The sequence below is a fragment of the Neodiprion fabricii genome, chromosome 1 (assembly GCF_021155785.1).
Source record: "Neodiprion fabricii isolate iyNeoFabr1 chromosome 1, iyNeoFabr1.1, whole genome shotgun sequence".
NCBI classification, from domain to species: Eukaryota; Metazoa; Arthropoda; class Insecta; order Hymenoptera; family Diprionidae; genus Neodiprion; species Neodiprion fabricii.
In genome coordinates, this window is record NC_060239.1 from 27660291 (window position 1) to 27687433 (window position 27143).

General features: G+C 43.1%; 1 protein-coding gene and 1 long non-coding RNA gene across 4 annotated transcripts in view; one reads left to right on the forward strand and one right to left on the reverse strand.

Annotated features, from left to right (window-relative positions):
- LOC124187935 (dual 3',5'-cyclic-AMP and -GMP phosphodiesterase 11) overlaps nt 1-27143 on the forward strand; it is a 91993-nt gene that overhangs the window by 9560 nt on the left and 55290 nt on the right. Inside the window, exon 1 of one of the 3 annotated variants that reach the window (XM_046580120.1) lies at nt 1932-1957. The exons of the other annotated variants lie outside the window; for them this stretch is intronic. The gene's annotated coding sequence lies outside the window, so the exon portion shown is untranslated. Of the gene's footprint in view, nt 1-1931; nt 1958-27143 lie in introns of those variants that run through there. 3 annotated transcript variants of the gene reach the window in all.
- LOC124187961 lies at nt 2476-5510 on the reverse strand. Its single transcript, XR_006872206.1, has 2 exons — nt 5401-5510; nt 2476-3349 (listed from the first exon to the last, which is right to left on the reverse strand). It is a non-coding gene; the product is annotated as an uncharacterized LOC124187961 (long non-coding RNA).

The window sequence follows — 27143 nt, forward strand, 5'->3', positions numbered from 1 at the left end:
GATTGCACGTCAGCCCCTGGCCTGGTAAGGGAATCCACTTTGACGAGTATTTCCGCACAGCTCGGGATTCGATCGCAATCACCGTCATCTCCAACGGTTCTTGCGCCGCGGTGCAACCTGCTCATCACGGTCGCGTCTTCTCGCTATACGTACACGTAGGGGATTGGACTATAACTGCGACCTGATTATATTTCACGAGTTATCGAAGGCCGAGTTTTTCCACCTTGGTGATACCGTTGACGTACCGAAGAGCGAGCGCAGAGAGAAGATAGAGATCGTAGACGGGCATGGACAGATGAGAATTAGCACCGACGGTAGGTGTAGTTGGGCGTGAAACTCTTACAGGATCTTGATGACAGAATTGAAACGTGTTTCTTGCAATTCAGCACTCGAGAAGGAGAAAAATAGGGAATCGTTTAACGACGAGGCAAACTCGGTGTTCGCGGGCCGAGCGTAATTTTTCAATATGAGTCCTATGTGAGCACGCATACTAGCCAAAAATGAATATTGCAAATACACGCGGCGAAAAGACCGTTGCTTCTCGCTGCACGCGATTCTTTATACAACAATATCATGCTACACGCTTGTTCACGAAGCAGGGAATTGAGGTTAGCGCCGCGTGATGTCCGATTTGTTCGAGACGGCAGTGCGGAAAAGACGACTTTTAACTGCTAGAACTGAAAAGTGGTATTTTGTGTACTCCGCGCACGCGCATTCGTAGACTCCACTCGACCGTCGTAGAAAACGGGTACTCGTGTACGGAAAACACGTATGACAAAACGCGTTAAACATGCTCGCGTTATTATAAAAACCATTTCAGTCACGACAAAATATCTCTTTATTTCCGTTGACATAATGAGAGCATACGCCTATAGGTATAATGTATATCTTGCAGTAGGTATAAATTAACGCGTCGTAGTGATGCAGCTTTTACGTAGTATTCGGTGAAATGTATAACATGCCATCTATCTACCGAGCTACAGATTGTTATCTGAATGCCGTTTCTAGGTCGTCGGCGATAAGTAATGATGAGGTTATAAAACGCGCAGACTTCTTGAAGATCTTATACTAATGTGTCAACGGGGGCATAGAGCAACTGCGCCGTCTCTTTTACATCCTGCTGTTTTTCTTTTTTTTTTCTTTTTTTTTTAAATTTTTTTTTTCTCTACTCCGCTTTACACACTCGTTTTTTTCCGTCTCTCATGTCTTTTTTGTTCTTTGTTTTCTCTCCTTGTATCTATACCGCAAAAAGTCGACGTGCGCGAGATATTCACGCTACATGGGACGTTGAAAGAGGAAAATAACATCTGTGCGGATATTATAACTACAGCAGACACCGCGTACATACGGCCTCGTGCAAATATTATTTTACTGCGATGACAAAACTTTAATTATATATCGTACAATGTACATCATACGATATGACGTGTTTGTAGGTATACACAATACTCATTTATCGGTATACTAAAACGTGAAACGCTTCTTTTTGTTTCAGGTAAGGGAGACGTGCCGTACTATAGACTGTTTCGCATTTCGGTGGCGTTGGCGAAAAATAAAAAAATAAATAAAAAATCAGAGAAAAAAAAAAAACGCTCGGCAAAAGGCACGACGTAAAATCTTCGTAATTATCGTCGTGAAGATCCTGCGTGAAAAAAACGTCGTTAAACGTATGCTCGAAGTGAAGTCAATCGGCATGAGATTGAGCCCCTGCAATCTACAGGTGTATAAAAAAAGCTGAAAGTACGAAACACCCGAGTAATGAATGGCATCCTGAATATACAGATACGTATAGTACATTCGTACGTGTACAAACAGCGAAGCGGAAGCTTTGACGCTGTCGAATTGAAAAGCTACCCATCCAATCTTTGGCGCGCCCTTTGCAGAAAATAAATTACACTTGGTCCGGGTAAAATATTACAGTCGTGGGCATCGACCCACGCGACCAATAAATGCCAAGGTATGTATATGTTGTCACGCTGGAAGTTGCATACCGTGACGAATACCAAGGAGGAGGATCAGGAGGAGGAGGATGAGGCTTCGCTTATCGAATTTCTCGCGTGTTGTGATTTTTTGATAACCAAACCCTGCGCGCGATACGATCGAACTGCGCATCGCTGACGTTAGGAAAGTATCCGAGGAGTACCGCACCGAATTTCTTCGTTTTTTTATGTGATAATATATCGTAGTGTATGAAAAACATCGAACATAACATGTATTTTCTCACGTGGTAATTCGGCCGTTCGAGAGGTAAAAATCGGACCGAAAGTTTGACCCCAAGAATCGATGTTTTTTTTTACGATTTCTCGACGATGAGGTGAATTTTTTTTTAATCAAACCGATGGAATATTATTCACCATAAGCCCTCAGGGTTTGCATCCCTTAATTTTTGGGGGTAAACCTTAGGACTGATTTTACAATTTGAAGGGTCGAATCAGCACGCAATAAAATACCCGTCTCACGTTTTTTCACGCACTGTACAACCTATCGAAGAATAAGGAGAATTAGGCACACGCAAACTTAATTACGATATGAATTAGACGTGGATTATACTCGCCCTGTGTGTCCATTTTTTTCCCGGGTAATTTCCGATACCAGTATAGTGGACCACCTGTAGGGAACGAGCCCTCATCGCCGCCTAATTCTGTTACACGGGAATTCGGGCGTGTGTCGAACTGTGGCTCGGGTCATTGATCCAACCCTAAAATCCGCCCGACTGCGCCACCTCCTTGTTGTCACCGCTTCTCCCTCTTCGAAGTCTTCCACCCCCGTACGTACGGGGCAAATACCTTTTCTTCCGAAGTGAGATAAACTTCCTTGGAAAACGACAGGCTCATTCTGTCGTAAAATTTGCTAACGACGGCTGCCATTCGTCCGATTTTCGTAATGGAATTATAAAGAGATGCGAGATACACCCTCCAGGGTTCAACAACATTTGTTCCAGAATATGAAAACATTTCCTATCTATCGGCGGCTAAAAGTTTCTTATTCGGAAACTCGCTTCCATTATTCTCCTTAAAAATTCGGAACGCGTGATTTCCACATCCTCGACCCCATTTCGTCCGTTCTCCGAATCTTGTTATATATATTCTTTCTCACTGATTTTTCACACCAAAAGTATCTTTTATTATACCGAGTTTATCTTGAACTAGTATTCTTGAACTCCATCGTTCATTTCTTCAGTTTGGTAGAGATTCCAACTTTTTCCTTCTCCACCTTTGCGTTCCGCCCTTTTTCCAATCAGCTTCAAGCTTTGTCTCCGTTCTCTGCAATCAGCTCCAGGGACCAGCCCAAGGCGCTCAATTTTCTAAGGAAATTTAACGCGATTTCGACCAGGCTCCGGCTTCTACAACTATCCGCAGTTTGGATTAGATTTCCATTCGAACGAAGAGTGTAACAACGATGGCGGTAAGAAAACGTGAATTTATTCTGTTAGTATCTGAATTTCTCCAGAGCTGTACAAGCGAAAGGAAAGAAAAGTCTCGGACGAAATTCGCACTTGTTCCAAGAGGACCCAACGAACAAAGGGCAGGCTGACAGGGATGATGGTTCGACTCTGGTAAAAGTAGGGCAGAACGCTTCGCGTTCTTATCGAACGTAAAATCAAGCACACCGAGGGTACGTCCGCAGGCTCTAAATCTAACTCAACGAATGTAACAGCGAGCCTAGACCTAGCCGATTCGTGTCAGATTATAGCCGAGGTTAACATTTCCGCCGAGTGAACAAAGCAGTGTAATTGCAACGAAAAGAGCAGCGATGCGACTGTAACGTTTTATTTTCCTCTTTCTTTTCTCTTCCGCAACGTTGGCACCGACGTCGGCTCCCGTGACCTCGTTGTTATCGAAGACTAAAGTGTTCGCCTAGGCCCTTGGATATCGAAGCCGTCAAATAAATAGCTAAGCTTATGCGCGGGAAGCAAACAAGCCTGGCAATAACCATTACAGTTCTTATAGACCGGCGCGGCCGAGACGGGTGGTACAAGACTTAGCAGAATGTCGTAAGTTGAACTAAGAAACACGCCGAGTTATCCGCGTACCAGTATTACGGATATTATAACCATCGACTCGTCCAGCCGCGCGAATTAGTCGTCAGAAATTGTGTGACGCGTTTATGAATTATCACCCAGAGATTGGTATATTCTATCAACTGTCGGCGTCCGATCGATAAGCATACCGTATCCACGTACTACATTGTACGGATCAGTGCTCGAGAGTGAACGTCACACAGTGTATTGACTGACCATCGTACCGTCTTATAACGAAAGCTGGTAACGTGCCCGCAACGTAAACCACTCGAGGGTCAATATATCCTCGTGCCCAAAGTTCAACAAACTTTCCCAAAATGATATCGGGTCCGTGTAGTACACGTTATATTTTACATATAGTATATAATATACGAGATGTTCGGAATTAATGACAAATGTCGATAAGCATCCGGTAACAGGGTGATTGCGAAGTCATTTCACTTGGGAAGTGAACGTGACAGTTGACCATCCCAGCTTCTTAACAAGTGCTATATTGCGATCTTCTTGACCCGGGAGTTTTCGGTGAAGGGTCTTGACGCAAACGATATATCGCGTCAAGACGCAGGGAACCAAAGTAACATCATACGTTCTGTAAGTGCGTAAGATGTAACTTCTATTGCTTATCTACCGGCGAGATATCGTTCGCGACGGAACCCTTCAACGAAGACTCCTGGTTTGCATACCTATACGGTTGCAGGATGCGAAAATGGGTTTCATGACATGAATACGATAGTCGTTAATTGTCGTTACCACTCTTGTTACAATCAAACGCAGCAAGGAAAACCGAAATCTGTTTATTGTATTACGAATCGATAGAATCGGACTGTAATAGGAGATCCCGTGCACTGCAACGTTTGGTCGAAACACCGTATGGATGTACATAATACGAGAATCAGATCTACTTCACCGTGCAGCAGCTGCAGCGTGTAGATACGCGAGAATTCAATTGTCGCTTATCAGTGAATAATATACTTTTGATTGGTTCTGCTAGCGATATTCCGAAGCGCAATGCAAAGGCACGTGTAGACATGCGTGTATGTGTGTGACATGTGGGAGAATTGTATAATCGCGTGTTACTATTCAATGCAAATTTAAGCTGATCGTCGGATAAACGAAATCGAAGGGCAAAAAGGAAAAAGGATGAGAAATAAAAAAAAAAAGAAGGAACACGACTTGAGATATTGTTATTGTTATTTTTTACTCGGGGAAAAAAAATCGTTCGGCTCCGATCGATCAGCTCATCGACGTCACATCATATCGATTAACTGCGATGTGGTGACGGTCATTGCGAAAATACGACACGTCGGTGTCGCCCCGGTTACTTGTTACGCGATTCGAACACCGTATAAAGTACGCATTGATCATGTTAAGTGCGTCACCGTTAGTATCTGGAGAACTATAATGAAGGATACACGAATAAGTCTCGCTGATGAAGAAATGTCACGCAGCTCAAAGACTTGGCCAGAAGAATCAGAGCAACGAAAACGAATCTCATCAGTTAAATTCATTGTAAATATTTTTAGACACCTGTAATAAAGACGATTTATTAAGCAAGTCGAGCGATAGTCTTGTTGTAGTTGTTACTGTAGAATCGGCAATGTGCATACCATTACAGTTACAGTTGTTAAAAGAAATGAACATATATCGCTGAACTTGTGCGATAATTCAGATTTATCGTATCTACGCAACAGTGGTTCACGTAAATTTCTCTCCGTGATACATTCGTTGGTGAGTAATTCGCATGGCATTCACCACATTCATTGCCTAACAAAGATGTACCTGTTTTGGAACTCATCAAGGTTACAGGTGTGCGTGGATTGATATTCTCTTAAACAAATCGCAAAAAAGTCTCTTTACTGTAAGAGCATTAATCTCCAAAAATCGAGAGATTACAACTTTCGTTTTGCGCGATATTTCAGTATGAGTTTGCATGTGGCGTCAGTCATTCTGAACGATATTGTCATAAGTACCTTCGATAAATATGAATCGGTGGATACATACTGATATCAGTGAATAGTCACTCTTCGGACCGTTCAAAGACAGAGTATCCTTTCGTTGGAAACTTCCAAGGAAACTTTGACGAACATTTATCCTCAGGATTCCGAACTGGCGATGGTGACAGGATGCGCACCGTGGTTTGTTAGCCCTATAGAGACTCCGTTGTCACTTCCGGAGCGGCATAAAGGACTTTTATGGAGTCGTTTAGCCATCGGGAAGACATCGGAATCGCGGAACGAGCATGAAGGAGTAGATCGCAAGGAGCCGTCGACCAGTAAAAGCTGGATTGTTCGATTTTCCACTTCTTTTCACGACCCTGACGTCAGCTATCCCGCCTACAGACAAATAATGAAGGTCTATACTGAAATTCGGAATGTAAACGAAACGAGATACGCTGCAACCCACGTGCATTAAGTATAACGATAATTGTTAGGGGATGAAATGTCACGAGTCACCCGAACGACTGTTTTACCAGATACGTAACGTAATTGCTCCGAGAAAATGATACCCAATCATGAAATGCGCGGAACCCCGAGATGGCATTTTTCCCTCCGAAGGGAGTCGTATAAACGTATTATATACGTGACATTATACGTATAGATGCGGCCGAGATTATAACAGCAGCGTTATAACAGCTTAAAAGATGATTGAGAAAGGTGAAACACTTGCGGATGATGGGGAATGGAGTTTATTTTGCCATTCGTGAATTCCACAGCTGGCGCTTATAAAACTTCTGCAACGGCTGTTTCACCGCCGGTGAATGTTTAATAAAGTAAAAATGTTTCACGTCACGTTGACAACGCCGGTTTTGTCACCCCGCGGTCTTTCTCCGGTACAGTCAGACGTCTTATGGTACGCTATCGTCGTCTGCCTCGCCCTTATCTCAGTCATCGAGTAAGTTTTGACTAGTCCATTGCAGCAAGTGGTTAAGATGCCCGACTGGTTCCAGGCATAAAGCAAAATATACGCATACCCAGCTACCCACCTATCCCGAGTAGAACAAACCGCTGCGGCGGTGATTAAGCGCGGCAAGTTAGGAAAGGTTTGAGGTACAGGTACCAGCCGAGGAGGAATGGCAAGTAAATGATCGGCCAAGAGTCGTAAGCCTTTGCCGCTGCCTGCCGTGGCTAATGATTTCCTTTTCTTGCAGGACGCATACGCCTGCGGTTTATACGCAACTGCGGTGCATTAGCCGAAGATCTTCGGAAGCCAAAGTAACGGGCTGCAGCTTTCACTCGGGTCTAGAGTCCAGCGATTAACGTCCGATGATGGCTCCTGCGGTACTACACGGTACACGCGTTAGTTTGCACCTATTCATCCCGCGTATACCTTGTAAGCCTATTCGATCGCGCAGGCTTACAGCTCGAATAGCCGAGGACGGCGTCGAGAAATCCTCGTCCGTATATCATCCGGACAGATGGTCGATAGTGCGCGTTGCACAAACCCACCTTCAATACCTGTACGCTGGATATGCAGAAGCTTTACGGTGTTGCACCTCTGCCGTACGACCATGACGTATGAACCGTGGGTCATGCGCAGGCGGTGGTGGCGGTGCGTCTGTGCTTTTCACCGTTATAATTCTCGCTCGATTTTACGCTGACACCACCGCCAATTACCGAGGTATCTCACCTTGCGAGACGCGTGTCCAAGGCCTGCGTTACCCTCGTCGCGACTCGTGTACGAGGACGAAGGACGAGGATTTTAATGTGTGGGTAAACCCGCGGGTCATCGGGTTGATTGTTTTTATGGTAATTGTTCCACGCGCCGTTGATCCCCGAGAGGTGCGACGTGTGTTACACGCGCTTGAATGTAAACGCGGTTGGTCGCTTGCAAATCGGGTCGGCAACTTTCGACTAAGTCTCACACCCCGCGAGGCACGTGTGTCATGCGTTCTAATCAGAATACTTAACGTGGCGTTTGTCACGATCTCCAGTTATTTTCATACTGTAGATGAAAATAGACAGTCGTCCCGACGAACGTGAATACGCGTTTGGTGAATATTTTTCCTACTAAGAATTTTTACACACATTGGAGCATTTCGTATTATTTAGTAAAGAATTGTAAATATGCATAGTTTTTCGTAAAGAACTATTAATAGTCGTTAAAAATTGTAATGCCTTGTAAATTATTTACTAAAAATCTACAAGTTTTTGTAATAAAAATTTTTTGCATAAAATTTTTAGAAATGTCCCAAATTCTCTAAAAATCTGTAGAAAATCATAGAAATCATTTTCACCAGGAATGTGACCGTGTTAAATAAATCCGCCAATCGGTCCGTCGGATTTCCACTGTTTCTGCACTTCTCACGTACGGTTTGCCAATAAAGTGGCGCCTTATTCCTGTAGGGAAAGTCGAAACGTGACTGTAACGTGTGTTCGCCGCTTTCAACAGTGTATTGCATGGCCGTTGTATCGATACCAAATATATTGTATAGGTAGTCCAGTCAGACGTTAAACCCGAGAGGGAAACGCGGTTCTCAGACCTTGGCATTGTGCAGAGGACGAACGACTTGAAGGTTTCCAGAGCGCTGCCTTTTTCGCATTCGTATATTATTCTTACCATTCATGCAGTGTGGGTCTACATGACCAGACGCTTCGTCTGTTGATTTTGTTTATTTCCTTCTGTTGTTCTAAGCCGCACTAATAAAACCACTGCCGAGCTCGCGGCGTGTTGGAAAAACACGGAGGAACTCGATCCCCGTCGATCAACAAACTTGTTACATTATTTTAATGACCATTCACGTCAACAAGACTTTGAGCCTTCGAAGTCACGTACGTACACTATACGAATGTTGGCGCAATGTGTAAGCATCTGCTTCGCTAAAATTAGGACAGCTTTGAGTCTAGTTGCACCCAGAGTAAGTAAATCTCGCGTAGCAGGCTTCGTAAAGTCACAAACGAAAATACATTTACGATTTTGACTTAAAATTTCACGAATCGTGAAATTTTTGTCGAAATAATGAAGTTGGTTTTCTGTTCCAAAATCAAAAATCCCAAGCAGAAATACAACTGTGCGTATAAGCGGGGAATTGATTTAATCGTTTCCTTAATTGGCCGAAGTTACCGCGAACTGTCAAGATAAATTGTTTTGTCAAGAGTGAGATAAGATTTACGAAGCTTTCACGTATGCGGAATCACGACTGCACACATCATTTAATGGTCGTTATTGTGAATGATGTGTATATACTTTCCATAAACGTTCCGACGCCGAGATAAATTCTTTCGTGAAACTGTTATTCGTGACAAGGCGATCGCGGGGAGTTGACTAACAGTCCTCATTTTGCGACTAATTGTAAGTGACTAAACGGTGTTGGAATAAAAATATAGCATCAACTGCCGGTCTCAACAATTTCTGCTACTTGTCTCAAATGAAGTTTCAGGATTCGGGATATTGTATCGCAAAATGGTAATTTTTCCTCAAATTTTTCGAACCCCGATGAAAGTGTGTACTTCATTTGTACTTGATTAAATTTTAGCATATTACATTTTCTCGGGGATCGTTATTATCAACACGTTGAAAGACTTTTCTCTATTGCTAATATTTGTCCGGACGAAAGATCAAGGGTGTCCGGCTCTCAGACGGCAATTTAGACCTCCCCATCTTTCGTCACGATTTGGTTTCCCCCCATATCTGCAGCAACGCGACAGAATACGATCGATGCCTGGTAACCGGAGACAAGGGGGAGCGTATATAGTCATCTTCGGAGAATTCTAATGGATCTCTTGTAATGTTGAACCGAGTCAGCGAGCTTCGCTGTCAAAGTGAGTATAGCCCAGTTTTATTTTCCGAGAGCAAATGTCCCGCAGCCGACGGAGTTCCTCTCGGTTTCCGCTTTTTCAATTATACGGTTCCGATTTACGCGGGGGTTGTATGTTTCCCGTATAAAAGGTATACAATACAGAGAGAGGGCGAAATCTGCACGGCTCGGTGAACGATTTTAGCGATTTTATTCACCCCTCCGAGCAGCCAATGGAGCCCACGTAATTCGGATACCACGAATGCCTCTTCGAAGTCTCGGAATGATGAGAATTCGAACTGCCGCAGATTTGCAGGGTCTTAAAGGCTCCGTTTCAAATGATATCTACCACCCTGTCGTTTACCTGTCGTGTTTCTTTACACTATCTCCACTATCGCGTAACGTTGTCACATCAATAATGATTTTTGTTTTCGACTATTCGAATACTACTGTTGCCAGCCCTGTTATCGACGGAGATTCGTCAGTTACCCTTTGAGCAAGAGCACCGTTTTTGTCGTACCGTCGCGCACCGCGAGAGAGCGACACCTGCTTTCGCGAACTAGGCGAAGATTTTAATTGGCAAGGTAGGAATTCGCTACTCGCATCAGTTCCAAATTTATCGCTTATTACGCTCGTGGCTCGCAGTTGACATTCGTTTCGTTAACCGATTAGAATAATCGGCCACGGTTGTGCTGACACACTTTTTCCCATTGCGCCTTGTACCAATTAGATGTGTCAGGTATTCATAATCATTCGTTTTATTCTGCGACTCAAGCACATGTATATTTTATGCCGATGCTCCAAATAAATCAAATAAAGCTGCTAATGACATTGACGTATCTTTTACAATAAGCTCGCAACATCTCGTGTGTCAAAATCAAGTCCACAAGGCTGACCGTCATCTGCAAGCAAACGTTATTCTCGAGAAACTTGTCCGATCTCTAACAATGATGTTCACGGTTATCAGAAATGTTCCCCAATGCTTTGGGCTTTTATACGAATTGTGCGACAATGACTGGCGGTGCAGCCGACGTGAGAGATTGGGAGTTATTGCTACATAATTCGTATAGAATCGAGCTCGCATCTTGTTTCGAACCGAAAACAAGTTAGCCGGAAGCCCAAGGCAGTATCGGACTTTACTATACATGTTATTCATATTTTTCATTATTTTGATGTAAAAAAAATTCACTTTAAAAGATGTTTTTTTCCAAATTCTTTGAATAGCTGAAAACGTACTATGGATGTTACAAAAATATGCTGACATGCGATAAGTTGAACATTCTCGTGCCAATCCATTGTAAATCCAGACAAGATATTCGCGACAAGCTCATTTCCAGAATCTGATCTTGACATAAGTATAAGGTTCGATAAACGATTACCATTTGCCATATTGTACCGAAATGAGTTAAACTTCCCTCACTTCCTTTTTAGCTCAATTTTCTGGAGTAGGTACGAAGAAGGTGAAATAAATGATACAAATCACCGTGTTAAACCGACGAAGGCTATTTACTCTCCGACGACGTTTCAAGACACGACTTTACGGTCATGATGCGGGAGCAGCGATCGAGCGAAATACTCGTCGGGAATGAACGCAGGGCTGCATCGGGAACACAGTGTTGGTATTTTCCCTCCGTCGTTGCAGGCAATTTACAGCTGCGAAGTTGGGTGGAGCAAAGCTGTGAGTCAGACCCTAGGCAGGAGAGCGCACGCGAACGGGCGTCTTTGCTAACTTTTAAAAACCACGCTTTTGTCCCCGCCTACGAAGGTCCATGTTCCACGTATAAATTTACGTATGTAGGCACACGCGTGTGTACGCATGTACCTACATATATTAATGTTCGCTGGCGCACACGAACGCGCGATTCGCAACGTCTCTCGGTGAGAATGTTGCATCACTTTTATCACTTCATGGTCTGCGGACTCTCATTGTCGGTTACTAATGCGGCAGTGTATCCCCCTGCAGCACTGCGAGACTTTTTATACACTCGTAAGAGAGCGTAGATGTATAATACGGAATGCTACACCGTCGGCGTAACGATCGTGTGTGACGCGGTGATACGCAATTAAGAGACAAGTCAAAGTTTAATCGGAGTGATATGTGACACTTGTCGACTCTTTCCTATACATCGTATATCTTCTTCTCACTAGAAACACAGTATAGAGCAGCTAATTGGATGATGTCCCCGAGATCGTAATATAAACCGCGCCGTGATTTCGTGATCGCGTATGTTCATGCAATATAGGCATAACATAAGTATTATTATTACTTCTTAATACCGTTACATTTTTTTTTTTTTTTTTTTTTTTTTTTTTTACAGGGAAAAACAAAACAGAATGTGGAAAAGAACGAAAGAGAGATTAAGATGGAAATAAAAGTAAAAAACTAGAAAGAAAATATTAATTTCAAATAACTTCACCATTTACATACCTACTGATCGTTCATAACAAATTAAAAGCACACGTACGTATGTATTGTTACAAAGCGGAAAATTAAGAGAGGAAAAGGATTTATTTTGTGACGAAGCTCTCCGTTTAAAGTCCCGAGATAGACTGTTTTTACAATAATATTGGTTGACGCAGCAACCTCATTCTTTTGAAAGACATAAGAGGTTTACAAACGTCTTTTATCTATGATGACTACTAGATCATTAAAAAGTAGACAAAACGAGTGATTTCACCCTTTGTAACAGTATGTATGCATGTATATATATATGACCGTCTTGTTCAAACGTTATAACGGGGTAAATATTGAATTAACCTTCGAACGGCGGTTGGCAAAGCTTACACAATCGTTTACTTCCTCTTGGCAAAGTAAACTCTACATACCAATTTATAGCTGATTCATTTATCAATATTATAAATTGTTCCGCATACCCTCCGCATGATCTGCACTTTTCCTACCCGATTCCCGAAACGTTAAGAGGCTGAAGTTATTAACGTTAGCGTAACGAAACTTGGGGGAAAACAACCACTGTATCACAATTTTACATTAACCGAGGTGGTTGAGTTTATTATGAAATATGAATATATTTGCCCTTGTTATAATTTACCGCATCATCAGACATTCATAAAATTGCAGAACAACGATTTTTTTCCGAAACGTGAATCGCTGTACAGTAACGTTTCCCATTGATCGTATTCGATTCATCCTCGATTTTTGTCTATCATACCCTACATGGTTACAGGATAAAGCCATGGAGGAATCTCCGGCGGGACAACCGATGGTTTATTTCCACCTGAGGAATTCTTTCATTATGCCCTTTACCGAGTCGTCGGAGTTCGATGATGTGAAATCGGTCCTATGCTCGCTCCGCTTATTATATGTATGCATATATGTATACTTTGCAAATCCAATTTATCGAGATACGCCGACGTGTCTCACATCGGGCCGAAAACACTTTACGAGAGTAGTTTTTCTTCCCGATCCCCCTCCCGGTCCGCGGGCCTGCTGGCATCCAGACTGCGAGACTGATCGTCCGTGCCTCGTAAATTTCACTTCTCATCCTGTAACGATACAAAAACCCTTCGCGAAGCTCCTACGGCGATTCGGAAAAAAAAAATTATACGACCTCCCGCGCAATCGCGATTCTCCCGAATTGGGTACGTAACTCGTAGCCGATTACTCCACTATCCGCAATTAATCTCTAATCGCGGTGATTGAGGTCGAGTTAAACGACGATAAAACACTCGAGAAAATTGTCTAAGAATCACATAAATGGTTTTCGAAAATTGTATCTTTTCTCTCTGGTGAATCAATGTATGAGTATATACATATAACGTCATCGCGGGCATTGAAGTGTTCGATTGAAACGGGTGTTTTTTCGTTTTCGTCAAAACTGCGCTACGCTACGTCGAATGTAAAAAGAAAAGAAAATAAAAGGACCAAGCTCGGAGTCCCTGTGACAGAGTGTCTGTTCGAAAATTGTACCGAATAAACAACACATCGGAAAGTGTAAATGCACTCGTAAAATTTTTCCCACTTTTCCATTCAAGCTTCCAATAATAATCCGCAGATTTGTCGGCTCGCCTTACGATGTATTCATGCAATGGTTGCCGCAAGCTTGACGGCTAGATTATATTATCACTGCACCAAGACTGCGGCGTTAAATGTGAATGAAAAGAAGACGAGGCACACGCAGACTCTCAATGCAAGTTCTCCTCGTAATATTTCCTCTCGACCAGGTCCCCAGCCGCAAGTGGCCAGTCGGTCGGATTCTCCCGTTGCAGTTAAGACGGGTATCCCGGAGAGTTGCAGCTCCGAGTTCTAAAGATATGCAGATTCATGCGCTTAGCCGTGACGTCACGTTCCTGCGCTAAAGCTCGCGCGCGCCAAGCGTCGATGCCAGTATAAAAGCTTTCCCGTTCGACCCCGACCGCGTGGTTTCAGGTTCGGGTTTTTCAACGGTAACCCACCCACGTTCGTTCTTCGTCTCGTGCACCGCATCTGCATAATCACCCGGCGAAACCTTCTCCTCCGCCGCCGCCCTTTTTTTTTTTCTCCCCCTTTTATTTCACGGAAGCATTTCTGGTCACCCGGTTTATACTCTCCCGGGGTGCGGTAACCTTTCATTTACGCGTGTGCGCAGAACTGTCACGGTCGTAACTGCATGCGGCACCGGATGCTGCGAGATTTATGTACCAGGGCTGAAAAATCCCGCGTTTTCTAGAACGGAACCACGGTCTTGATCTCACGTACTTACATACTCGCGTGAATTTTTATCACCCCCACGAAATGCCTAGAAAATCTCTTACGGAAATAGATTTCATCCGGATGGTTTCAGTGACGATGAATGACGAATTCCATGAGAGACATCTGTTCGGCACTGGAAATTCGTCAAGTATTCTCCTTGCCGTACCTACCACGTTTCACAAATCATTTTGTTTACATTTTTCAAAGCCCGTGAATATGCGCGTATAGTTTACAATTCTCTGGTACTTCAGATTGTGAGTTATCGTAATCAGCCTTTACTGATACCACCTCGTATTGGCATAGCACTCACGTGGCGATTACTCATACTTTTCTGAAAACATTCCGAATCATATATTTTGTTGGTTTGACAAAACCATGTATACCGAATACATCCGAGGTATGAAATGATAAGGGACGATGTTCTTGTCACACGGCGAACTTGCTCTGTAAACGACTCGATTATTCATATTTTCATGGATGTGATACCGTTTTACATAATCCCCTCGGGGGCCTGTGTATCGTTCGATCTCTGATTCGTCTCTGCGCCAATCGTCGCTCGATAGCGAAAATTACGTGCCAAGAAAAAAAAAATAAATAAATAAAAAATTCCGTTTTATAATCGATCGATAATTAATTAGAGTGAGATGTACGAATTGATGTTAGTCAATGGCTGACGAAGACTGATGTGGGTAGTAAGTTGTCGGACGTACGTTACAATATACTTACGACGAAGAAGCACAATATTGCGTTGCAGAATCTTACATACATCCTCGTATGACTGATGATTAGTGCCATTTTTCGTTTTGTTTTCAAGGCACTGTTCGTACGATTGACTCCTATATCTCTAGGTATCAGATATAGTTAATTGAATTTATCTGACAGTGAAATAATTTACAACGACCATCAACCATCGTACGATAGCAGTTACAACGTATCAGATAAGGGTAGGCATAGATCAAGAAGTCGGTACAGATTAATATGTAAACAATATGGCAATTTTTGTTGCGGAGAGCGCAGCCGTTTTCTCGTCTGTTCCAAATGCTACTACGTACCATGCTTCGTCCCGATTAGTCGTGATATCTTAATGCTCGATGATTGAAGAGCACGTAATTAAGGCCTGGGTCCGATCATGTCAAAAAAGTCGAAGGTCTGCCACTTACGAATATTTGACAGCTTTGCCTTTGACTTACTTTCAATGCGTACACCGCAATGAAGAAATATGCTCGTCGTCAAATTATAACTTAAAATTTACGAGGAACTGAATTTAAGCCCAAGTCACTTCATCTGACCTGATTTTTCCCCGCAAGAAAATTATCAAATTTGATGATCTACGACGACTTAAATCTCTTTCGAAACTGACCGAGAGATTCGTCATGAACAGATGCGAACGTCCTCGATTCGGACGATAAAACGAAGAGGCTTGACTTGTTGCAGGCTTGCCAAGTTATGAAGTTTCGATATTTAAATATCAATTTTTCTGTGTACGAACTTTCATAAAGGATTGAAATTACTGTCTGGTCGAACGGAGTGTATTCAAAATTATCTGTAAAAAATTCATCGTACAAATAAATTAAGTTCAACGATTTCTGAAGCTTGATTTTTATGGATATCTTTAAGAAATTACCACGCTTCAGGTTTCCGACTTAGTTGTTGAATAGAAAATTTGATGAAAAATAATATTTCAAGTCATACGTGTAACGTAACTTTGAAGATTGAAAAACCCCGAGTCATTTTGCTGAAAATGATTAATCCGGTTATTTTTCTACATTCAACCGTATCATCAATCGCCGGTTATCGAAAATCTAGGCGAGTTTCAGAAAGCCTGACTCTCCGTTTGCATCGATCATTTCTTTGATTCGTATAGATCATACGTTATAACAAAGGTCGTCTAATTGTAAGTTTGTTGCAAGATAACATCATTTCGCGCCAATTAAACAGCAGACAGACATCATACGTATACATACCTAGTTGTACCCAGGAAGACGTTGAATTCGGTGAGTAGATCTACATCCGTAATTGTAAGATTACGGCAAAATGACCCAGCTATCCGTACAACGATAATTGTCCCCAGACACGAATACTCCGCGGATGCACGTTGCCGGTTTGCTTATCAGCGTCGCGCATTTCAATTTACCGTATTACATATACTCGAAAGAATTCTTAGCGCTGCGTGTGGCGTTTTTTAATGGCCGATTTTCGACTTCAATTACCACTCGTCAAGTGAAACAAATGCATAGGCACTCCCATTAGCTACACCGTTTATAATTGACCCGCGCCTACACCTATAACCGGGCGCCTCTTCGTACAGCCGTAAAAGCACGCGTGTACCTGAACATGACACGCTTGTGTATATATATGCCTATACATATATGCCGGTCAAGGGTGATCGTCCACCCACAGAGGTGCGCGTACTTATACATATAGCCATTATATCGGACACCGGGCGTCGTCGTAGGAGGCGGTTGGAAAGGTAAGTCGATGGCGAACAATGGGCAGGATAATAATAATTAATTAGTATTGTACTCAGGGTCGCGTGTTTGCGGCCAGTGCCTTGGAGCAATTAATTTTATTGATAATTGTTCGGTCGTCCTCGATACCCGGCTCGAACGTAACCTTTAATCTACCACTTGACTTCGCTTGACTCGACTTAAGACGAGCTACGCACTTATAGCTGACAAACCGCAGACCTCTCGGTTAAATCGTTCCCGCAGCCTCTATTCTTTGCCCCTTAATCTTCAGCTCATATACATACCCATCTCTGCAGTTCCCGACACTTGTTTACACTAATGCAATTCAGGGTTCCACCGCTGCGGCAAGTCTCGTATACGCTTCTCTTAAATCTTCTCCAAACTGCAACGCGTAAGATCCATTCGTTATGTAATTTCCCCCGAGTCTCTTCAAGTATCAGCAAAAGATCTGGCGTACCGCGAACGTCGGTTCTTATCGCGACAAATTTTTTGTACGTACATCACGAGGAAACAATCAACTTCCAAGTTAATTAATTTTATTTCAATAAATTCAAAACTTAAAAAATTATCCAAATTTACTTTCCGTTATCTTCAACGCTCGTCCAACTCTACGAAACAAACAACTCGTGAATGCAATACAAGGCACTCTGGTGGATTAGCAACGAGTTATTTTTTATTCCAAGTTCACTGCAGATCTGATTTTAACAGTTAAAGTTTTACGGTAACGACCTACATGCTTCGGGTTTCCACGTGCAATTGTATCTGTATAACGTAGCCACGCGTCCAGGACACGTTTCTCCCCGACTTCCCGCGCAGGTCTACGATCTCTGTATATCTCGTGTTACCCCCCCGCTTCTAGGCGTGGGTCTTCAACTCTGGTTCACCTTGTCAATTGTTCTGCGGTGGGAAGCTGGCGCCAGTTGTACCGGCGCCAGCCTTTGGCAGGAAAAAGGAGAATAAAAAAATATGTATTAGCGGTCTTGGTCGAGACGAGAAATTTCTCACCGCTGCGCTGACAGGTGTTTAATTCCAATTGAATTTTTTTTCTCCTAAATTTATTTGCCTATTCTAGGTGAAAGTCGCCTCGTACCTACTCAGCACCGAAATTCCTTGTGTAACGTTGCAGTTACTCGCAATGCGTGGCGCCGGACAAAAAGCTCGTTGTAAATATACGTCAAAAGTTAATGGATTTTTTATTCCGCCCGTTTTCTTATCCAATCGAACCTTTGTACTCGCTAATTTGTTTTTTTAATTTTTAGGGGGATACTTCCTGTTTACATGCTTCGGATCGTTGGATCTCTTTACTAACTTCTAAACATCGTAAAACGGTGCATGAATAAATTAGAATTCGTATATTTGTATGCGAGGCTTATTTGATTGGCAGCCGGTGAACGGGATCTCAAATTCACTAAAATCTGAGTCACGTCGCTCGTACAAGTCATACAGGCTTTTATTTCCGCTGGTGTAAATGAGTGCATGCGTGGTACGATGATGTAATTCACGAAGGCTAAAGCTTATTGACTACCGTACATACAACTCGACTCGACTCGAGTAGAAAAGAAACCTCTATCTGTCGATAGATACGAGCTGGCGATGTGTAAAAACGGTGGGATAATCATTGATTGGGCTTCTCGATCTACGATGCGGTGTAGTAAAATGGTATAAAAAAAAAAAAGAAAGAACGCGCCTCTCAAGAATTGCGGTTATTTTCGTTATTCCCGCCTTGATAAAATCCCAACCGGCGAGTCGGAGCAGAAAAAGAAAAGCTTGATAAAAAATCGTTTTACACCGTCATTTGCTCGTCGAAGTTCGAACAAATAATGTTGGATATCTACTGTTTCAGTGACATTTTTCATTAAAATTATCATCCTTAGTTCTGCAGCAGGTTTCCTTAAGTAAAAATCTTCATAGAAAGCGAGTTATTGCACGAGAAGTAACTGCTGAGGTAGCGTCGTAACGAATACCGTTGTGCAGAGAGCGGATATGTAGTAAGAGGAGTGTATGTGAATAAAGTACATCGCGATGGAGTGGAAAGACGTCGTCGGCGGCGAGATAGGGCACGGAAAAAGAGAAATTGTTTCGTATTTGCTTTGCCGTATCGTATGGCGCTTGGGGTGAGAAGTGGGGGCGGTTTTGTTGCTGATATTTCTTCAATTGTGCCACGGAATCGTGCGAGGAGCTGATACATTATGGATAACAGAACGTTGAGCGTTGTTGAACTCACTTTTCGAACGGCGAATCTGAGATTTTGTGCTCAGAGTTTACCGTCTGACGATTTTGCAGCCGCACCTAATCTTCCATCACCCGAGCTGATCATTCCGAAAATTCGCAATATTCTGCGTCTCGACCACATTCGCTGGCACGAGACCGGGTTTTCACGTGGTATCGTTTTTATATCGGAATACGAATCTTCCCGCCGATCGAGCGTCTCGGCCAAGCTTCTATCAATCAAACGTTAACTCGCAGTGAAACCGCGGTTGTATAATATAAGCGTAGACTACACGGATTTGCAAATCACGGCTACGCTATTAATTTGCTTCCTATTAAGGCGGTGACTCCTCGAGAGTTGTCGAGAGTTCTCGAGAAGCAAGATAGCGCGGAACTTATCTCAGCCATTCTCTGTCAACAGCTGTTCGCCTACCTCTACTCCGATTAGATTGATCGAGAGATGAACGTATTGCGGTTGACCGACGCAAATTGGACATTAAATCGATCGACTGTTTGGAAGCAAGTTTCTCGACCCAGTTTTTCTTACCGGCTACCGACGTACGTTTCTTCTTTTCGTGTTTTTGTTTTTTTAAAGAAAATCAACCACCATCATAGGCTGATCGTGAGAATTCTATAGCATCCGAAGACTGACGCTTCGTCGCATAATACGTCTACCTCCAGTTCCTTCTCACGCATGATTTATATATTCAAGAAAAACAATGTAAAGTTATGTCATTTGCGAGTCACGCAAGACTTGTGGAACACGGTTTCATAGCTCACCGGAAGCGTGATGTCACGGACAATAAAACGCTTCTGCCAAAGATTTACGATTTTGACATATCTCAGTTGGTCATATTATGCGCTGAGTAGGATATAATGGCGTCACACTTGATGCTTACGTAGCTATGTGTGGGAGTCCGTGTGCAGGCGGTATATTTTAATCAATAATTATAGTGTTTGAATCACTTGGTTGAACATGACGTCTCGTGTGGTTATTCGTTGAGGAATTTCGCACGACGTCGTTTTGGCGACAATCAAAAAATATTCTTACGTTCGTCTCTGGTGAATAAAAACTTAGAAAAAAACGAAACTCGCTTGCAGGTATCATTTTTTATCCCCCGCCCCCATTATTTCACCGAATATGAGAATTCATAGTCACGTAGCGAGCAGACGCGCTGCTTCGATGGAAAAACTTTCCTCTCTGCAGTGAAGCGCTCATTGCAAGATATTCGCTCGCCTTGCAGTTTCTTTGCGTTGAAAAAAAAATTCACTCCTTACCAGGCGTAAAATAGGCATACAAATATGCGAACGTGCAGATAAAAAAAATTCATACATATGTAAACCTCGGTCGCCTCACCTACTAACACCAAAAATTTCAGGATACGAAGTACGGATTGTACGAAGACTCGATAAAAAATTAGTGAATGTGCGACGGTGATCCAAACTCGCGAGGTCGCGGCAAAGAGACGGTTTCATCTTGTCTATAGCTTTATCTCGTCTTATGATATCACGATTCTCGGGAATCTTATCGTTTATGCATTGCGAAAATGTATGCCCAAGTCCTTTGCCAATGACGTTCGTTAAGGTATGTACAACTGTACTGGTGTATACATGTAGGTACGCTTGTAAAGTGCGAATAACCGCGTGCGGTTACAAATTTGCAATTTTCATTATTGGTTGAGGAAATAAGAAAAGAAGTAAATGTAAAAATCAGTGATGGGAAATGTTGCGAGAAAACCTCCGACGTTTATATTACGTCTTTGTGGCTTCTTTTTTATTAACCGAGATCAAATTTCTATACTTTCAATCCATCGAAGAGAATTTATAATTACTATAACAATTTCAATTGACGATATTTATCAGAATTCAGCTACGCATTTAATGCAGAAGTCAGAAGAATCTAATGGTTTTCCCGAGAAACTTAGTTATCCTAACCGTTTCCTAAAATAATAAATACAGTAAAATAAACGAAACTACGGTTTTATTCACTGTTGTCACCATTAAGGGAAAAATATGTGTATTATTTTTAAAAAGATCGCTCACTGTGCGGTAAAAATATTTACACCGATTAATAGCGCCGGTCATTTCGGTACAGGGCATCACTTTGCGCATCTCGTGATAGTCTAGCTGCTGTCAGTTATAATGCCAGATGGGGTCAAGCCGTGGATCTGCGAATGTAGGTCCCGGACCTGTACCAGAAATTCAACTCTCACCGCGACCTTTGATACTGTAAACTGAAACTCTTACATCGAAAAACAGGCGGAAAATCTTTTTGGCAAGAAGAATAATTCCGTGATGTGAAATTACTGCCCGTGGTTTTTCCGCATGTCACGTATTTTGGTCTGAAAGTACTTTGTTTAATCAAAATATCGTGAGCGTACGTCTACCGGGAGATAAATGTTAAATTGTAATATATTCGTTCAATACATGCTCTGATCAATATTTGTACCCGACAGTAGAAACTTTGAAAGAACCTTACTTCGGCCAAACGAATTTCAGTTGTATAACCAGTAACAATTGTGCATAAATTACATTGTGTAAGGTTGCTGAGTTTAAAAATACAAACCCTCGTCAGAGATATGAAATATTTGATTAATTATCGTCAAATATGTTGGTAATTTAATTGCAGCTCGGAATTGATGATATTATCGATTGAAATAAATTTAGCGTTCGGAAGACAAAGTATGTCTGAATCAAACGAGGTGAATTTGAGTAAAACGAATCAATTGAACTGAATTTTCTTCCAGCGTAGGTGGTATGAATAATCACGATCACTTGGAAAGAAGTAACAGTAATGAATTTCTCAATCGCGATTCAGCCATTCGAGCTACGCGCCCGCGACGCTGAGTTTCCTGCTGTCAAAGTGATTCCACTTTCAGAATAACAAATGACGGATAATCTTTTTGCCGTTCAAACAACGCTAGCTGCTTCGGATTGCTTGGTGTACTGTTTTTCACTACTTACACTCGTCTACGTTTTCCACACCAGCACGTCTGATGGTACAGCATTCTTCGAGCTAGCGTAGCTTTTATTCCGTGAAATTAACGCTAAACCGATGGCGCAGAGTTGATATTTTTCTTCTCTACGAATCAATTCGATCTTACTTTTCTTGTCTAGACCACAGTCGTATTAATCGTAATGGTTTCTCACTAAAAACCGCAAAACGCGCAGGTCGCGTTGAAAAACGACGTAAATATTGATACCGATAGACACTGAAAAGGTGTCTACTCTGGTAAAGCTTTTCGATGATCGTCGTAACGATGGCAGCAGAAAGTTCGTACGTCTCGACGAAGTATTTACCAGCGATGGCCAACCATCTGGTAACGGATTCTTCAACGAACCAAGCGGATCCTGGAAATATGTTACTAAGGTAATGATACAAAGTTCCCCACGCTTATCATTCCGTGTAGTTTAATCAAATATCAATCAACGTTAACCCGTCTCCCTCCACACCGTTCTACTTTATCGAAAAGGACTAGCATCTCTATTTCCGTGGTCAAATATACCATCGTCGGAATGTTGTATCAATTTGGCGGTGTTCAAATCCTCGGAAAGAAGGACGGAGAGAGAGAGAAAGAGAGGGGATGCGGCTTGTGGTATCTACAGCCACCAGTATTTATATATTACGGGTCGAACCTGCTTCTCCGGTCCAACTTCCAAAGCCACGTCGTTCAGGCAACATTCTAATGCTGCCAGATGCGGATTTCCCTTATCACTCAAGAGCAACGTAGGTATGCGAACGCTTTTAATCACCACGGAAACATAACGCAGCTCGTACCTCTCCGGCATTCGGATACCAACAACAAACTCGGCTCTGGTTGCGAACGACACCGAGCTGGCCTTCGATGTATAGCTGGTGATTTGGAAGAGTTTGGGGGAGAAATGAGGCATTGTGTATCTTGCTAATTGATTGACTATTTTGTCGGGTCTGGTTGGCTTATCTTAGGTCACGTTCGGTTCGGCGCCTGCACGCTGGGTTTGTTCAGCTGATTCGCGAATTCCTTGAAGCTCACTTGTTTTTATCAAGCCAGCTGCTTTCCGCGTGATATTTTTCTGCGAACAGAGCGTCTACGGATGCGGATCGAAATGCGAGATGGACGGTCGTCGTTCCTCAGGATATGTGCGTATGACCTAAGCAGGTTGAACCCGGTTATGTCCGTGAGCGATAAAGTGTAAACCAATATTAGAAGTGGACGCGATGACGATAGCCTCGGTTTTTGCATGGATACTGCGGATCATCGCGGTAAACAGCCTCTGACAGCTTCTGGTGTACGAGGAAAAGGCATCGACGATTGGCAGGAATCACGTGACACCGAGTCGAGATAACCCGCGGAGATTGGTGCTTTGAATTTGGCACGTAGCCGACGATTTTCGGATGAAAATAATCCGTGGGTCAGTCGTAATCGATGTTATTGTACCGGGAAGGATCATGGCTCGTAGTCCGGCGATAAAACTGCCAATCACAATTGTTGTACGCGGAAATTTTCTCGTAGCTTTTGCTAGTATCATAAGCCGCGGAGCTGTAACGTTGGTCGACGCTACAACGCTTCTAATTTTTCGCCATTTTTTCCACCTCCATTCGAGTTGCGCGTAGTACGGCTTGTTTCAAAGAAATCGACAATTCTCCATCAATTTTTAACTCACGACCGTAACGATCCTCTGACCGACGTTTCGGTGCCTTTCAGTCGCGGTCTCGCGCCAGGCGCCAACATATCGAATCAGACGTTTTCGAAACCAGGTCGTGCAGCCATGCAGCCGAAGCGCCGCATCGTTCGCCTAAGATATAGGAGTCGGATCGCCAGAGTTTCTGCAGCTCAACTGAATCTTCGCAGTAATAACACGCCGCAATTTTGATTGCGGATTCCTTGCGTTCAAGGCCACACGTATGCAGTCCGGTCGACGATCACGAGTTTATCAGCCGAAGTGAAATACCGCGTCAATTTTCCTACGATCTAACTGTGAGAATTCATTGCTTCGTTGTCTGTTCGTACAATCACGTGCCCTTCAACGTGCACCGACTCTCGAGTGACACATTTTCTTGAAATTCAGCCAGTCGCATTAACAGTAGCACGTGATGTCTGCTATCCTAATCACGGCACTGATTGAGGAAAAGTATAATTTTTTTCCCCACGGATGATCGTTAGTCGGATTTCCCCGGTTTATCGCCATCCTGTCGAGTCATTATAATCGCCCGTAATGCCTTCTGGTCACGTACGAGTTGATCAAGGCGCCCGAATTAAAGCTTCGGAGAACGCTTAACGTCCGTTGGCATTGCGCTGTTCGCTACGAATTAGCGATCCCAGATTATACGAATCGGCGACCAAATGTAGTTGACGGTTCTTCAAGTACTAATCACGCGTGATTCGTACTAGCTGCTGTCGATTCGAGGGCGCGACGAACATGGCTAATGTCTTCCTCGCGAGGAATATCAATCGCGGGGTATCAGTCGGGTTCGTAATAACGGTGTGATTGGATTTAGGTACAGAGAAATTCTCGAGTTTCGTACAACACTCGGATGTCATCCTAGGTGGGATTTTGAGGTCCTCGGCGTTGGAACGAAGAGAATTCAGTCTTCTCCTGTTACGTCTCACGGAAACGCCCACAACGTTGGTCATCACTGCCGGATATACCGAGGCACATTACCGCATGCCGAGCGCTTTACACGGACCTCGTTCACTTATTGTCTGCAGGCGGCCCCGTCCGAGTGATGTAACGTCCGTTTCCGTTTTATCACATTTGAGCATTATGTCAGTCATATATACAGACGTTCATCTCTTACGAGCTTTTTTCGACGTCGCCTTTCGATCGATGCACCGACAGGCTTATTCGCACGATGGCAATGCCAAACTTTCAGTTTCACACTCGCAATCCGTTCTAAAAGTTACAGGAGTCTTAAAAAATTTCCTACAATCATTCGATCAGCTTATACTGTCGTTGTTTTTAAAAAAATTCACCGGTGATAACGATGATGTGGTGAGAATACACATGGTTGAACAAAGCTCGCGATGTGTGTAATTATTTATACACCGAGAAAGCGAACTATAAATTATACTTTCAACAAAGTAGATCAACGCGATGATTTGTTTTAGACATCGTTTCAGGGTACGTACAAAAATGATATCACGGTGGGCAATCTTTCTTCCTCTCCGTATGGATGTTACGTGACTATGTGTATGATTGTTACGGAAGCGAAATGACACGCGAGGCGTTGCACATACCAATTTTGGCGTACCTACCGGGATCATTCTATATATCAATCGATAGATCGATCGATCGATCTAACGTACAGTTATATAATACAGGTGTGGTACTGGCTACTTAGATTATTGCCACATACGAGAATGAGTTAAGTGTCTCTACGCCGAAACGACGTAAGCTTGACACTTCGGTTTCATAGAATTTTTCGATGATACCTCATCATGATAAATTAGCCTGATGGAAACGTCTTATCTCTCTCTCTCTCTCTCTCTCTCACTCTGTGAATTAATTTAATAACTCCCCGATTACTTACCGAGCGCATGACTGCCAGAGCTTAAGCCGACGATTTTTCCGGTTAGTTTTATCAGAGCTGCTGACTCGTTATTCAACCTTTGAGAAGTCCAAAAAGCGAATTTCAAATTTCTCCACTTGAATCATCGGTCGTAATCTCGCGCTTGAAGAGGTGCTGTTAACGAACCTTTCTTTTCTCACGCCTTCAATTAATGGGTATTATGCAGCCTGCGAAGTCGCATACGTGGCACGGTATTACACCAATTGACACACATAGAATATACTCGAGCGTGCGCCTAAAGAGGAATTCATACCAGCCAGCTATTACACCGAGTAAATCAATCAGCAGGTATAATCATTGGACGTTGATCAGTGTTTTTGCAGCTAGCACATCATTAATGGATACGTACAAGCTGTACAGGCTATCACACGATCTAGTCAGTGATCCTGGCGGCTGACGGCTGTATAGCCGTCTTATGCAACAGTATAATAACACACCCGTGGCTGTAATCCTGGCGCCCGCCGGTCCGTGGATTCTCCGTCTCAGGTATGCAGGCGTTTTTTTTTTTTTTTTTTTTTTTTATCAACCGGCTGTCTCGTAGCGGGATGCGCGCCTTTAGTTATCTCCGTGTCGATTCCGTACCTTTTGATTTTATCAGTAATTACAATGTACACATATTATTAATACTAAAAACCAAACTACCGTAGTATGTATATTACTAAATAATCATATTTCGATTGGCGAACTAGCCGACAGCCGGCGTTTACTTCGATAATAAACCAAGCCGCAGGAACTAAACGGTATTTGAAAGAGTTTGTATTGATTTCGCACTCCGTCGGCACTCCGCGGCTGATTTATCGGCTGGTGAAAACGCACCTGCTGTACCTTGAATGCCCCGAAAAAAACCGGCGAATCGCCTCGTGCTCGACGACCTTTCTCGTTAATTATTGGGCACGTATACGATCGTCCCAATCGAAGGTCGAGTATTATGTAATTGCCTCGAGAAGCTTGCAGCCGCACTACGCAGGCGTCGCGATCCTCGGGACCCGTACAATTATCCGATTCGTTCATTTCTCCGGTGGGTAACCAGATTTGAACAATATCTTAGAGCCACGTAGTAATCCCATGCCGTCAAACGGCCCACGCGCGAACGGCTGGCAGGATGCAATTAACGGATTACCATTGAGCTTTTTTTCTCATATTTTTCTATCTCCGCATGATGTTGTAAACGCGTTTGCGCTGCGTACCAACGTTAGTGGGCACTTATAACTTGGTTTTCGTACGAATAATACCAATCTCAGATGCCCGAATTATGCGTCGAGTTTGACGTTAATTAAGAAGCCGGGAATTTCCTTTCCGCCTCAGTTAATCGTAACACGATTTTGACGACCAAGCCGTAAGCTGTGGAAGGACTTTGATCCGGGAGTCAAGCATCTAGGAAAAATAATCCAAAGTTATCAGCGCTACAGCTCGTGTGCGTTGATGTAGTGCAGAGTTGCCTCACGGGGTAAAGCTCGATCAGAGGGCGGCTG